The 12,644-nt window shown below is 49.2% G+C and overlaps 1 pseudogene; it reads left to right on the top strand.

Annotated features, from left to right (window-relative positions):
- The first annotated feature begins 3,939 nt into the window (after nucleotides 1-3,939).
- LOC126472219 (U2 spliceosomal RNA) lies at nucleotides 3,940-4,116 on the top strand (annotated as a pseudogene).
- Nucleotides 4,117-12,644: the final 8,528 nt, after the last annotated feature.

Here is a 12,644-nt window from a genome sequence, read left to right as displayed (position 1 = left end):
TTGCTCCGGACACTGCGAGAGGGCTGTACAAGCAATGATCACACGCACGGCACAGCGGACACACCAGGAACCGCGGTGTTGGCCGTCGAATGGCGCTAGCTCCGCAGCATTTGTGCACCGCCGCCGTCAGTGTCAGCCACTTTGCCGTGGCATACGGAGCTCCATCGCAGTCTTTAACACTGGTGGCATGCTGCGACAGCGTGGATGTGAACCGTATGTGCAGTTGACGGACTTTGAGCGAGGGCGTATAGTGGGCATGCTGGAGGCCGGGTGGACGTACCGCCGAATTGCTCAACACGTGGGGCGTGGGGACTCCACAGTACATCGATGTTGTCGCCAGTGGTCGGCGGAAGGTGAACGTGCCCGTCGACCTGGGACCGGACCGCAGCGACGCACGGATGCACGCCAAGACCGTAGGATCCTACGCAGTGCCGTAGAGGACCGCACCGCCACTTCCCAGCAAATTAGGGACACTGTTGCTCCTGGGGTATCGGCGAGGACCATTCGCAACCGTCTCCATGAAGCTGGGCTACGGTCCCGCACACCGTTAGGCCGTCTTCCGCTCACGCCCCAACATCGTGCAGCCCGCCTCCAGTGGTGTCGCGACAGGCGTGAATGGAGGGACGAATGGAGACGTGTCGTCTTCAGCGATGAGAGTCGCTTCTGCCTTGGTGCCAATGATGGTCGTATGCATGTTTGGCGCCGTGCAGGTGAGCGCCACAATCAGGACTGCATACAACCGAGGCACACAGGGCCAACACCCGGCATCATGGTGTGGGGAGCGATCTCCTACACTGGCCGTACACCACTGGTGATCGTCGAGGGGACACTGAATAGTGCACGGTACATCCAAACCGTCATCGAACCCATCGTTCTACCATTCCTAGACCGGCAAGGGAACTTGCTGTTCCAACAGGACAATGCACGTCCGCATGTATCCCGTGCCACCCAACGTGCTCTAGAAGGTGTAAGTCAACTATCCTGGCCAGCAAGATCTCCGGATCTGTCCCCCATTGAGCATGTTTGGGACTGGATGAAGCGTCGTCTCACGCGGTCTGCACGTCCAGCACGAACGCTGGTCCAACTGAGGCGCCAGGTGGAAATGGCATGGCAAGCCATTCCACAGGACTACATCCAGCATCTCTACAATCGTCTCCATGGGAGAATAGCAGCCTGCATTGCTGCGAAAGGTGGATATACACTGTACTAGTGCCGACATTGTGCATGCTCTGTTGCCTGTGTCTATGTGCCTGTGGTTCTGTCAGTGTGATCATGTGATGTATCTGACCCCAGGAATGTGTCAATAAAGTTTCCCCTTCCTGGGACAATGAATTCACGGTGTTCTTATTTCAATTTCCAGGAGTGTATATTCCTTTCTGTCATTTCTTGTTAACAATATTAGCTTATTCCCAAGAATAAGCAGCTTTCACTCAGTTAATACTCGGCAGAAATCAAACATGCATTTATATCGGACTTCCTTAACTCTTGTGCAGATAGGTGTGCAGAATACTGCTGCATCTATTTTCAGTAACCTACCACAAGAATTTAAAAATCTTAGCAGTAATCCACGCGCTTTCAAATCGAAACTTAAGAGTTTCCTCATGGGTGACTCCTTCTATTCTGTCAAGAAATTCCTTGAAAACTTAAGCTGATACTTGTTGTGTTCTTGACTGCGTTTACTTAAACTTATGTCGTCACTTTATTCTGATTCATAAACATTTTATTTTTATCTGTTATTGGCTCTGAGCACTATGGGACTTAACTTCTGAGGTCATCAGTCCCCCAGAACTTAGAACTACTTAAAACCTAACTAACCTAAGGACATCACACACACCCATGCCCGAGGCAGGATTCGAACCTGCGACCGTAGCAGTCGCGCGGTTCCAGACGTAGCGCCAAGAACCGCTCGGCCACCACGGCCGGCTTCTCTGTTATTACTTTTATGTCAATACTTCACGTATTGACACGTTCCTTGACCTTGGAGATTTGCTCCTCAATTTGGTCCTATGGAATTTGACGTCTAAATAAATATACTATTCTCAGTGGTACTGCGTGAGTGTGGAGGAAAGGAAGAGTGAAACATGGTACCAGAAGTGTTAGTCCAGCCACAAAGTACTGATAAACTTGTGAGGATCGTGTGTGTGCTCTCCGTTATCATTCCAGTGTACGTTGTTTCAATTTCTTTCTCTTACATGTGTACCAAACTTACGATGTGTGCATATTATACATTGTAGTACTACTTTAGATAATCTTTTGTCAACATGGATGTAACAGAATTCAAAACTAGTGAAGATAAATATGCCATATCTCAGTTTATAAACAGTGGTTGGTTGCCCTAAATCCACTCATCAGTATTTTCAGTAACATTAACTTGGCAGTGTTTGTTAATTCAGACAGCTGCGTAATAAGGAAAATGTGTTCCTATCTGAAGCAGTGTAGGTCAAGTAGGACAGACCTAGTTCCGTAAGCAGGCCACTTGAGAAAATTCACTGACTCCGCGTAACGTCATCGCACCGGCCGGCTGGTGTGGCCGTGCAGTTCTAGGCGCTTCAGTCTGCAACTGTGTGACCACTACGGTCGCAGGTTCGAATCCTGCCTCGGGCACGGATGAGTGTGATGTCCTTAGGTTAGTTAGGCTTAGGTAGTTCTAAGTTCTAGGGGACTGAAGACCACTGATGTTAAGTCCCATAGTGCTCAGAGCCATTTGAACCATTTTCATCGCACCATCAGTGACTTGCCTCAGCAGTTATCGTGACCGTGAGCCATTCGGAATGCGCCCAGGCGTGACTTCAGCAACTCCAATATAATCGGCATTTGCGAGTGTAAGTGCTGGTCATTTGTCCAAGGAGGTCATCAAAGCATCTTCACATCATCGAGTCGTCTACGACTGTATGTTGGCTTCCGCTGCGAGACCCCCAATGTACTTCCACCCTCACACGGTTGTTCAGCCGCAGCCTCGATGGGGGCGATGGTCGAACTAAGGTCCCCCCAGCACCGAGCCACTGAGGTACGCAAGCGCCAGCCACCGCTCTCCAATCAAATGTCTGGGGTTTGACCATGGGCAACACCACCGGCTACCGGTCTGGAGGGGGAGTTCCGATGGCTGTGACCGGTTCGCGCCGCTCATAGATGAAGCGCTGCCACCTGACAGCAGAGAGGCAGCTTGCAAGGCGCAGTTATCGAGGCCGCAGCAGAGGCGTGTGAAGAGGAGACTCGCACCGGCAGGTGTTTGCCAGCCAGCCTGACTCTGCCTCCTGTGGGTACAGTATATCTAACTAGAAAGTCTATTAATTATTTCGTCAACCACTGTTTGCGATTATCATATCGGGCTTTTGGCTAAGATCAAAGTGTAGTGCTGTTCTTATCAGCTTAATCGCTCGTACGATGCAGTGCTGTCTAACACTAATATGCGATGTATTTTTTTTTAGACCCTTCTTTTTTCAAAGGGAGTCGATGCGGTAGCCCGGCCTACGCGAAACCAGTCCGAAGAATCCTGCTGTCGAAATGGCTATGGCAGATTGTGGGACACCGGCTGGCTAGCAAGAAAGTCGCATGCGGCCCACCTCCTCTTTCCTCCTAGCCGAGGCGTCCAGACGCCGGTGGCGCCTCTCATTGCGAGTGGCTGGCCACCCTCACGGGGCGTGCGCCCGCAATGGTGCACACTCGTATTTCTCTCCCCGGCCAGCCCTTGTGCTGGACTTCTACCGGGGCTAACCTAAACATATGTCCTTTTATCTCGGCCGGAGTGTGCCACTGCACTCCGGATCAACCCGAGATCTCCCATTCTCTCGCTTAGATAATTCTTAGTTACAAGCACAAGCCCAGTGCCAGCTAGTGAGTTACGACTCTCTGGACAGATGACGTCGGCCACGAAACTGTTACTCCGGCTCGGTTCCTACCTGAAGTGTAACCCATCCTGAGTTCCTTCCCATTTAAAGAATATCCTCTCGAGTCTAAAAAAATCTGTTCTTATCTGCTTAATATCTGATACGTCCTGCATCGCAGGACCAGAATATTAAACTCATTTTTGGCTCATGACGGAGTGCTAGGGGCTTGCTCCACCTCTGTCGCGGGTTGGCCCGGCATTGTAGTACCGCCAGGATCGGCCTACCAGTCTGCCACCGGCAGTGCTGCGAGGCGGTCACGCACCGAGCGCTGCAGGCGAGGCGCTGTAAGTGCCATTTTCCTTCTAGACCACCATGGTGCACAACTATCGGAAGAAGACATTACGTTTCAACATCAAAAGCGAGGCACTGCAGCTGATGGGACGGGACTTCCTGTCGGTGCGCTCCTCATACTTCCCTTGGTGATGGTAGATGCGCGTCCACCACCACTGAAACAAACGTATCGGTTCGCCACACTGAACATCAACATGATCGGCATTGCACCCAAGCTGAAGCTCCTATATGACATGCTTCGGGCCTCTGACGTCGACGTCGTCCTTCTTCAAGAAGTACGCGTTGCCACACTACCACCGGTCTACGGCTAAAACTCATACACGTCCACATGTGATCAATCATGGCGTGTAGTGGCTTTCTACATACGCGAAGAAATCCCACTCACGGACACGACAATCCTTCCCTCTGGAAAGCGCATGGCTGTTACCATCTTCGAGACGCGCGTCATCGATATCTAAGCTCCGTCTGCCTTACGAACCGTCGGCAGCGGTCCACTTTTTTCGAACATGACGTGGCGCCCTTCTTTTCTGGGCGCTATGATCGCCTTATCATGGGAGGCGATTTCAACAGCGTCCTCCATCCGCAGGGTCAAATGCCTGGTTATTCGCCATGCCCGGCGCTGCTCACTTATAGTCGAAGATTTTCATCTAGTGGACGTTTGGGAGAAAATTCATGGCAATACCCGCGGTTTTACCCATTATACAGCACATTCTGCGAGCAGACTGGACCGGTTTTATGTCTCTGCCCAAATTGGCAACGAAGTCTCCCAAGCAGAACGATGGCCCCTTGCATTTTCGGACCATTGCGCCGTCATTTGCTACCTGGCTTTGCCACCTCAGTCAGTACGGCGCAGCACAGGTTACTGGAAGCTTAATACATCCCTCCTTAGTGATCCACACTGCCGACAATGTATTGCCACTACATGGGCGTCTTGCGATAGACACCTCCCCCAGTACACATTCACGTTCCATTGGTGGCTCAAATGTGCCAAACCTGCGATCAGAAAGGTCTTCATGCAATGTGACAAGGAAGCAGCAGCATGGCATCGAGACACCACAAATTTTCACTACGCCGTCCGTGAGCTCGATGCGCTCCCTCCATCACCTAAAACCCATAGTCAACGACAGCGTACTAAAGCTTGTCTCGTCTCTCTCCAACATGCACTACTGTATGGAGTCGTGGTGCGTTCCCAAGACAGGACCTCCTCCACGACGAAACGCCATCCACAATCCATGCCGCATCCGACCATCGTCGTCGACGTCGACTATTCGTCCCTAACATCACGATCACCGACGGTGTTCACCCCACAACACAGGCGGCAGTGGTGTCTGCCTTTGCTGAACATTATCACCAATTTTATGACGACGAACAGATGGCAACGCCAATTCCTGATGATCTCTGTCCTTCCCCTGATCGGACCCTCACCGTAGCGGAGTCAACGTCCATGATGCCTGCAATCACCGCAGAAGAGGTGATAGATGCGATCAACGAGGGGGCCAAGAACAAATCATCAGGACCGGATGCTCTCCTCGTGGAGTTTTACCGGGCGTTCATCACGTTAATGCTTCCTCGCTGGACGGAAATGATTCAGGAACTCTTTAATCTGTCCTTCCCAATTCCACCTGAATTCGTCACTGGCATTCTTCTACCTGTGCCTAAGCCAAAGAGAGGGTCTCATGTCTCTGCATATCGCCCCCTTACATTAATGAATGCAGACTATAAAATCTATGCACACCTCTTAGCAGCGCACATACGCACCATCTTACATATGGTCCTTTCACCGGAGCAGTGTAATTGAGTAGGAGTCTTTCCGTATTTAACGATACGTAAGGTATGCAGTGATATATTGTTTGGTCGCATATCGGTTTCATGTTCTAATATTCAAGCCCCTGTCCTCGGTGGGAGAGCAGTGTAATTGAGAAAGAGTCTTTCCCTATTTGACGATATGTAGGGTAGTTTGTAAGGTTTAATTGCCGATGCAATATGGCGATCTGTGTAAAATAGCTTTTTACTGCTGAAAGTCTGGTCTGCAGATAGAAAAAAAGAAGGTGAATGGTGCTTCCACACCAGCGGCATCAGAAATTCAGAGGGTAAATTAAATTCGATAAGAGCTAATCATAATGCTCCATTCATTTCACAAGGCATCCTTTGTGCTGGAATATAGGAGTCTACATAGCGGTGAGAACGTTTGTGTATGGCGAAAGCAGGAAGGGTAACATGTGATGGATGGGGTACCACGTTAGGACCGGAAGGAAGAATGCATTTGACGTTATTCTGCGCTATTTGCGTAAAAAGGTTCCGTTAGGGCAAGAATTTCCATGCATACAAGCCGAGACGTCTAGTAAGCTCCTACAAAAGCGAGCATTAACTATTTCTGGGACACTATACATTTTCTGAGAGGTTGACTTGGTTCTTATTTTACATACCCATGTGATATCAGTTTAAGATTGAGAACCTTGTTAGATGCGCTTGCGATGGTTTGTAGATACGCGAGCGCATTTCGTGGCATTGTACCAGTTATGCTGGGCAGTTTAGCACGTCTAGACTCATCTCGCATGTTCTGTTAGGACCGCGCGGAACAATGCAACCTGTGCTATTGTGGAACGTATTTCTGCAGCGTCTGCAAGGGTGAGTCGCTTGGCAATTAGCTCTTTGCCGGACCGCAGGTAGAGAGAGGGATCACACCAGCAGCAGTGAACACACACACGCGCTGCCCAGAAGATGACTTGGCGCTTATTTAGATAGACCTGTGATGTCGGTATAACACTCGAAGAACGTCAACTGTAAAGGTGACTTTGACATGCCGTCGGCAGCGCTCCTGCGCTAGCTTGCGTCCAGCTGGCCCAGCAGAGCTCGTTGGACCCTGTGATAGTTGCAGTTGATGGTAGTTCAGAAGTGTACTTTATGTGCACTGAGTGTTTGTGCACTGGATAATTTTCGGCTGTTTAAGCATTGTGAGCGTAACACATGCATTATCTTTTGACGTATTAGAGCTGTTTCGGTGTTTGTTGCTTTATTTTGCGAACAGGTGTGCAGTGCTTGATTTCTACACATGACGGTTAGCAAACGTGTTAGGGATGCCACCGCCTCATCCTTGAGAGATCCGAATGGGCACCTGTGTGTGGCTTGGCAGCTGACAGTCACGGAGGCTGTCGATGCATCCCGACTTCTGGGAGCTTGTGTGGCAGCCCCCTGTGCAGTCCAGTAGACAGGGGGCGGCGGGTGGTGATATGCACATTGTTTTCACGTCTGTGCATTATTTTGCGAGCAGGTCTCTAGGCTGTCTTATGCGTTATTTGGACAGTATAAGAGTTCTTGGGTTGTCGGGTGTTCCGCCGGATATCAGCGTCGTACTTGCACGATATTTTGGTCACGTAGCTCGTGGCCTTCATCAGGTGCGACCTGAGACTACTCCTCGAGTGGACCTGGTCCAGTATTTATGCCTATGGCATTCCTCCTCCACCAACGGCTGCAGGCGCTTCCTCTGTAGTCCGCGCCCATTCCCTGCGACCTGTTGGAGCGTTGCTGCTCCGTTTTACGTCCGCTGCGGCTCTGGATGTTCTCTCTGCGTTCCGCGCCCACCAGTCCCACTTCTGGGTGTTCCATCTTCGGTCTGGTGCGCCTGGCAGTCCGTCAGGGGCTCGTTTTCCATCTCCATGTCTCTGGTTCTTCTGTTTGTCTAGTGTTGCAGCTGGCCTCGTTGCTCCTTTAACAATTCCAGAGCCGGATCCCAGGCTCTCCTTAGCTGGTATCCTGTGTCACGGTTCATAAGATCGTCAGCCATTTTAATTTCTATCGATCCTCTTATAACACTGTTCTATCTCTATAGGTAGATTCTCTTGGTGTGACGCCCGCAGCCGTTGGTGGAGGGGGAAGACCATAGGCATAAATACAGGACCAGGTCCACTCGAGGAGTAGTCTCAGGTCACACCTGATGAAGGCCACGAGCTAGGTGACCAAAATATCGTGCAAGTACGACGCTGATATCCGGCAGAACACCCGACAACCCAAGATGTCATTAGATCGCCGGGAAAGCCTGAAGAGTTACATCAAAAGTCTCTACGGGGAGGAGATGTATCAAAATATCAAGAAGCTGGACAAGCTACGGCAGAAGAAAGGGAAGATGCTGAGTTCTCTCAGTTTTTTGCTGAGGTGTCGAGATGGAGAAGTGGTACCAGTATTTGCCAGAATTAAACATCACATCAACTCCAGAGCGGCGAACAAGATAAAACGCAGAGCCAACATGGCACTGGTGAGAGAGAGGATTCGAGATATGCGCCACAGGTTAGATGTTGTGGCCAGGGAGCTGTTACACATTCATCTGTATATGGCAGCCTCCTTAACAAGAGAAGATTGGGATTGGGTAGACCGTGCCCCCTGGTCTTTAGCTGAGTGTGCTAGAAGGAATGCCTCATCTTGCCAATGTGCAAAGTTTGACCACATGAGTAAGAAAGCACAGTAGATAGAAGAGACACGCACTGTGACGAATCTGAGTGGCTTACAGTTTGATGATACAACCTTAAAGGTACTCAGCAATGGTCTCAACCTTGCTAGGACCCCTAGAAATGTACCCATTTCAGGTTTCGTCAGTGCAGTAGAGCAAGTTGCAGCCACACTTCCACCTAATGTGGCAGAGGAAGTCTGCCGAGAGACATGCGGGGCCCTCACCAAGGCCAGGCCACCGAAATCGAACATCACAACCGAGGAGAGGCTTGCACTGAAGAAACTATGGGAAGACAACAGCATTGTGGTACTGCCAGCAGACAAAGAGAACTCCACTGTCATCTTGCAGCGGGTGGATTATGATGAGAAAGTATGCCAACTTCTGGAGGACCCTGCATACAGAATTCTGGAGTGTGACCCCACGGACAAGGTGGCCAAGAAGACTAGTGCTCTCTTGAAGGAAACAGGGATGCCCGATAAGATCATCAGACAACTACGGGAAAAAGCGCCAGTGCCACCTAGACTGTATGGTCTACCTAAAATACACAAGGAGGGCGTGCCCCTACGGCCTATTGTCAGTAATATTGGGGCACCTACGTACACAACAGCCCAAGTACTTGAAAGGTCTCCTGTCTCCATATGTGGGGAAATGTATTCACCACATCCGAAACTCAGAAGATTTCCTGCAACGCCTCAAGCAACTGCACATCACAGATTCGGACACCATGGTTAGTTTTGATGTGGTATCGCTGTTCACCAGGGTCCCACTGAAGGACTCACTAGAACTGATTGCAGAGAAATTTGACGGTTCTCTGTTGGACCTGTTCAATCATACACTGACATCCACGTATTTCCTGTACAGAAACCAATATTACGAGCAAACTGAAGGTGTAGCTATGGGCAGCCCACTGTCCCCTGTGGTTGCCAACATGTTTATGGAGAGTTTTGAGGAGAGGACATTGGAGACAGCCACATTTAAACCCACATGCTTCTTTAGGTATGTGGATGACACCTTCGTGATCTGGCCACATGGGATGGACAGGCTCAACGAGTTTCTTGAACATCTTAACTCATGCCACCCTAACATCAAGTTCACCATGGAACTGGATAAGAACGGCCAGCTGCCATTTCTGGATGTACTAGTCCAGAGGAAAGCAGATGGATCAATTGGCCACAGTGTGTACCGAAAACCAACACACACTGATTTATATCTGCAGGCCAGCAGCTGTCACCACCCTGCACAGAAGAATGGGGTTCTGAAGACTTTGGTCCACAGAGCACGTGCCCTGTCAGACCAAGAGAATCTACCTACAGAGATAGAACGTCTCAAAACAGTTTTCTCCAAAAATGGATACACGGACAGACAAATTGAGAGGGCACTCCAACCAGCCACTATACCACAGGTTCCTGAAGAAGACCAAGATGAAGCAAAGAAGGTGGCATAGCTGCCCTATGCTGGCTCTATTTCTGCCAGAATCAGTAGGATCCTCCGTAAACACAATATCAAGTGTGTTTTCTGTCCATCCAACAAGATCAGGGGACTGCTGGGGAGTGTCAAAGACGACCTGGGGTTACGAAAACCAGGGATTTACAATACACCTTGTCAATATAACATGAACTACATTGACCAGACGACAAGAACTGTTGAGATCAGGTGCAAAGAACATCAGAGGCACACTAGATTAAGACAGGTGACTAAGTCAGCCATTGCTGAACACTCTCTAGAACTAGACCATGCCATGAAGTATGGGGATACCAAGATTCTAGCACAAACACCCAGATTTTGGGACAGTGTTATAAGAGAATCGATAGAAATTAAAATGGCTGACGATCTTATGAACTGTGACACAGGATACCAGCTAAGGAGAGCCTGGGATCCGGCTCTGGAATTGTTAAAGGAGCAACGAGGCCAGCTGCAACACTAGACAAACAGAAGAACCAGAGACATGGAGATGGAAAACGAGCCCCTGACGGACTGCCAGGCGCACCAGACCGAAGATGGAACACCCAGAAGTGGGACTGGTGGGAGCGGACCGCAGAGGGAACATCCAGAGCCGCAGTGGACGAAAAACGGAGCGGCAACGTTCCAACAGGTCGTGGTGATCGGGCGCGGACCGCAGGGGGAACGCTTGGTACCCCAGATCGTAGATGAAACCCCCAGGAGCGGGTTTGGTGGGCGCGGACCGCAGAGGGAACACCTAGAACCGCAGCGGACGGAAAACGGAGCAGCAACGCTCCAGCAGGTCGCAGGGAATGGGCGCGGACCACAGAGGAAGCGCCTGCAGCCGTTGGTGGAGGGGGAAGGCCATAGGCGTAAATACTGGACCAGGTCCACTCGAGGAGTAGTCTCAGATCGCACCTGATGAAGACCACGAGCTACGTGACCGAAATATCGTGCAAGTACGACGCTGATATCCGGCAGAACACCCGACAACCCGACAACCCAAGATCGCCGGGAAAGCCTGAAGAGTTACAGTATAAGAGTTGATTTCGTGTGTTCACATCAGTGTACTGCATTATTTAGGAATAGTTTGCATGTCTGTGTGATGTGTACTGAAATTATTTCGGTAATTTAGGAGTTGTTTGCGTGTCTGCACAGTGTTATTTCGCCGGCCGATGGTGGCCGAGCGGTTCTAGGCCCTTCAGTATGGAACCGCGCGACCGGCCTCGGGCATGGATGTTTGTGATGTCCTTAGGTTAGTTAGATGTAAGTATTTCTAAGTTCTAGGGGACTGATGACCTAAGATGTTAATTCCCATAGTGCTCAGAGCCATTTGAACCATTTGAACGATTGTTATTTCGGTAATTGAGGAGTTGTTTGCGTGTCTGCAGAGAGTCATTTCGGTAATTTAGGAATAGGATTAAAAACAGCCGACCAGTTGCAAAGGATAAAGTAATCTTTACCTAGGTTTCGATAGATTTAAATCTATCTTCTTCAGAAGGCGGCAGTATTACATTAACATGGAGTGATATGTCATTATCGTTTTTACAAACATCTGCATAGCTCCATTAGTCCAAATAAAATATAGCCCTGAGAATAGGGTTTGTCAGACAAATAAAAATAAGTACATGGAAGTTGTAGAGCTCTCTCCAACTTCCATGTACTTATTTTTATTTGTCTGACAAACCCTATTCTCAGGGCTATATTTTATTTGGACTAATGGAGCTATGCAGACGTTTGTAAAAACGATAATGACATATCACTCCATGTTAATGTAATACTGCCGCCTTCTGAAGAAGATAGATTTAAATCTATCGAAACCTAGGTAAAGATTACTTTATCCTTTGCAACTGGTCGGCTGTTTTTAATCCTATTACGTGGAACCGTTGCTGTTGCGCAGCTATGTTTAAAATACTGAATTTAGGAATAGTTTACAGGTATGTAGGCTGTGTGGTGTGACCCCAAGCATGTCAGAGCGTGTGTTTTTTATCAGTGTGATAAATATACTATCTCAAATCCATACCTAAATAAATTGTTTCAAAATAAATAAAGTACACTCCTTCCTCTCTCCAACAGCCCAGTGCAGGCTGAGTCATTTTTTCCCATCTTGTGGTATGTCACGGAACAGTCGACAGCACCCTCTGCTGGTGGAACTGTGTACTAGGTCAGTTAGACTCCAGACCCCATGGTGACCACACTGTTTCCCACCATTGCGCCCCCCCCCCCCCCCCACTGACCCCAGACCGTCATCTTGGATTACGTAATGGGAGTAATGACCGTGCACTCTGGTGACAGTAATATGTTGAAACGTCCCCTTTGAACAATTATACATGACTGTGCTTAAACTGACACACAATATTTTGTTAGCGCAACGCAATCTGACTTTCAAAATTCCCTACAAAAGAATGGCCCTGACTAACTTTCACAAATCACTTACCTCACAAACATCTTCGCTGCTCAAGCTACTGCAATACAGCGAGCGCCACTACTGCCAGCTAAATAAAAGATTCAAACTATGGAAGGCACTAACTACTGATAGGGATAGTTAGCAAATGAAAGATATTAATAGAGAACAAACAATG

Source organism: Schistocerca serialis, chromosome 3 (assembly GCF_023864345.2).
Source record: "Schistocerca serialis cubense isolate TAMUIC-IGC-003099 chromosome 3, iqSchSeri2.2, whole genome shotgun sequence".
In the NCBI taxonomy this organism is placed as follows: Eukaryota; Metazoa; Arthropoda; class Insecta; order Orthoptera; family Acrididae; genus Schistocerca; species Schistocerca serialis.
This window is presented reverse-complemented; position numbering and strand designations above follow the sequence as displayed.